Genomic DNA, 3305 nt, shown 5'->3' with positions numbered 1-3305 from the left:
AGCTTCTTGGATTATTTGCTCAGCATACAGATTGAATAAGTATGGTGAAAGGATGTAACCCTAACACACAGCTTTCTTGATTTTAAACCATGCAGTAGCCCCTTGTTCTTTTCCAATGACTGCCTCTTGGTCTATGTACAGGATCCTCATGAACACAATTAAGCGTTCTGGAATTCCCATTCTTTGCAATGTTATTCATAATTTGTTATGACCCACACAGTCGAATGCCTCTGCGTAGTCAATAAAACAGAAGTAAACATCTTTCTGGTATTCTCTGCTTTCAGCCAGGATCCATCTGACATCAGTGATGATATCCCTGGTTCCATGTCCTCTTCTAAATCTGGCTTGAATTTCTGGCAGTTCCCTGTCAATGTACTGGTACAACCACTTTTGAATGATCTTTAGCAAAATTTTACTTGCGTGTCATATTAATGATATTGTTTGATGATATCCACATTCTGTTGGCTCACCTTTCTTTGGAATGGGCACAAATATGAATCTCTTCCAGTCGGTTGGCCAAGTAGCTGTCTTCCAAATTTCTTGGCATAGACAAGTTAGTACCTCCAGTACTGCATCCCTTTGTTGAAACATCTCAGTTGGTATTCCATCAATTCCTGGAGCTTTGTTCTTCACCAATGCCTCCAGTGCAGCTTGGATTTCTCCCCTCAGTACCATAGGTTCTTGATCATACGCTACCTCCTGAAATGGTTGAATGTCGACCAATTCTTTTTGGTACAATGACTCTGTGTATTCCTTCCATCCTCTTTGGTGGTTTCCGCATCATTCAATATTTTGCCCATAGAATCCTTCAATATTGCAACTTGAGGGTTGAATTTTTTTCTTCAGTTCTTTCAGCTTGAGAAATGCTGATCGTGTTCTTTCCTTCTGCTTTCGTAACTCGGGGTCTTTACACATGTCATTATAATATTTTACTTTGTCTTCTCAAGCTGCCCCTTGAAATCTTCCATTTCGCTCTTTTATTTCATTATTTCTTCCATTCGCTTTAGCTACTCTATGCTCAAGAGCAGGTTTCAGAGTGTCTTCTGATTTGTATAGTAGTTGGTAAAAAGCCACTGCCCCAGACGCTGCTACATGTCCCTGTTACCCATATCTACTCCAGCCTTTTCCCTGGGACCCAGCAACCGAGGGTTAATGCTGGCTGTAGAAGAAGTTCTTCAGAACAGTATTTCAGTTCCAGGTGCCCGTTAACATCATTCAGCTGGTAAGCTGTGAGTGGCAGGTTTAGTAGGCTGTGTTTGTCTCTATTTCTGCCTTTGTAAGACATCTTGTCTCTGGCAAAATTCCATTCTGGTTATGAAACCTATGTTTTCCCGGTTGGTCCTGGCCCTCAACATAATGGCTCTCAAGACCTTCCTAGTCCTCATTAGGACACATGGTAGAACAAGTATAAACTCCTTCAAAAAAGACAATGTCACCAGGAAATACTGCAGTGATGTCTCTGACTTGTGGGAGGAAAGAGTCTGGAAGCATTTGCTTAAGGACAAACAACTGAAAAAAGAAAAAGTTGCCATTGAGTTGACTCCAACTCATGGCGACCCCATGTGTGTCAGAGCAAACCTGTGCCCCGTATGGTCTTCGATGGCTGATTTTTTGAAAGTAGATCACCAGATCTTTATTCTGAGGTGCCTCTGAGCAACTTGAACCGCCACACTTTTTGTTAGCAGCTGAGCTCGTTAACATTTTGCACCAACCAGGGACTACTACCCACAACTTATACACATGCTGTTATTTTGCTTCCTATTGTTCACTGTTTTCAGGTCCCACAGTGTCATCCAAGGAGCTCTGGTGGCACAGTGGTTAAGCACTTGGCTGCTAACCGAAAGGTCAGCACTTCCACCCTACCAGCCGCTCCCCAGGAGGAAGATGTGGCAGTCTGCTCCTGTAAACATTACAGCTTTAGAAACCCTATGGGGCAGTTCTATCCTGTCCTGAAGGGTCACTGTGAGTTGGAAACGACTTAAAGGCAGTGAGTGGGTTTAAAGTGTCACCCAGGGTGTCATTCACCTTAGTCTCTGGGCCTAAGAAATCCTTCACCTCTCTGCTGCACAATCTTGAATGCTAGACATTTTTGCCAGGCTAACTCCTATTTATCTTTCAAATCTCAAACTGAATGTTGCCTTTCCAGACAGTTTCTCCTTCTGTTACAATGCGCCTTCCACAGCAGCCTGTATTTCCCATTCCAGCACTATCTTCCAACTGCCTGCTTACTGCATGTTATTCACGCCCCGGCCAGGCTTGTTTACCATTTATCTCCAGCACATGGTGGAAATTCAATAGATGTTTGTTGAATGAATAACTGAGTGCAGGAATGAACATTTTCGGTCCCACACACAGCAGACATTGCCATATTCCGAATTTTATGGAGTAGGGGACGTCGTGGATCCTCTTGGATTCCTTTTACCACCAGTGCCTGCGTGCTTTATGACTAAATTCCCACGTGGGACCTTCTTCAGGGGTTGCCTTGTGCACTGTCGCTTAGTCACCTTCCCTATATGGAGAGTCTAAAGTGCCTGAGAGTTTTCTCGCCATCACCCAGGGAAGCCAGCCGTCAATGACTTGACTGATGTGAAAGTAGAAAACCCCAGCTCCTTTGCCTCCACCACCTGCTACCATTTGCCAACAAGTTGACTCCAACTCATGGCGATCCCATGTGTGTCAGAGGAGAAATGTGCTCCACCAGGTTTCCAGTGACTGAATTCTAGGAAGCAGGTCCTCAGGCCTTTCTTCCAAGGTGCCTCTGAGTGGACTAGAACCACCAGCCATTTGGTTAGCAGCTGAACGCGTTAACCGTTTACACCTCCCAGGGACTCTTTGCCTCCAGGTGAGGCCGACTCTGAGGTGTAATTTACACACCAGAGCTCCCCTGTAGGGGCAGGCTGAGGCTGGAACTGAGAGCACACCCTTCCCTTTCCTTGTCCTACTTACACTGCTCCTCCAGCTGTGTTTCACGGGAACACCCAATTCTTGGCCCAGGGTCTGCCCCTGGGAGAACCCAATCTAAGAAAAATTGGTCGGTGAACATTTACCAAGCACCTCCTGTAAGTAGAACACCATTATCAGGCAACCCCACAAAGCAGGCTGACTAGTGCTTCATTCCCCTTAGTTCACATCCTGAGGGACAGTGCATTGGACTAAGACAACTGGACCATCAGTGATGCCATCTGAACCAGCATTTAGTTATTTTGGCATTTTTAGGATACGAACGTAACCCAACAGTGTGTAGCCCATTAGAGGAGGGAAAAAAGACTACAGAAAATCAATAGCGTTTTCTCTGAAGTCCCAGA

This window comes from Elephas maximus, chromosome 20 (assembly GCF_024166365.1).
Source record: "Elephas maximus indicus isolate mEleMax1 chromosome 20, mEleMax1 primary haplotype, whole genome shotgun sequence".
Lineage (NCBI taxonomy): Eukaryota > Metazoa > Chordata > Mammalia > Proboscidea > Elephantidae > Elephas > Elephas maximus.
Note: the sequence above shows the minus strand (reverse complement) of the source record.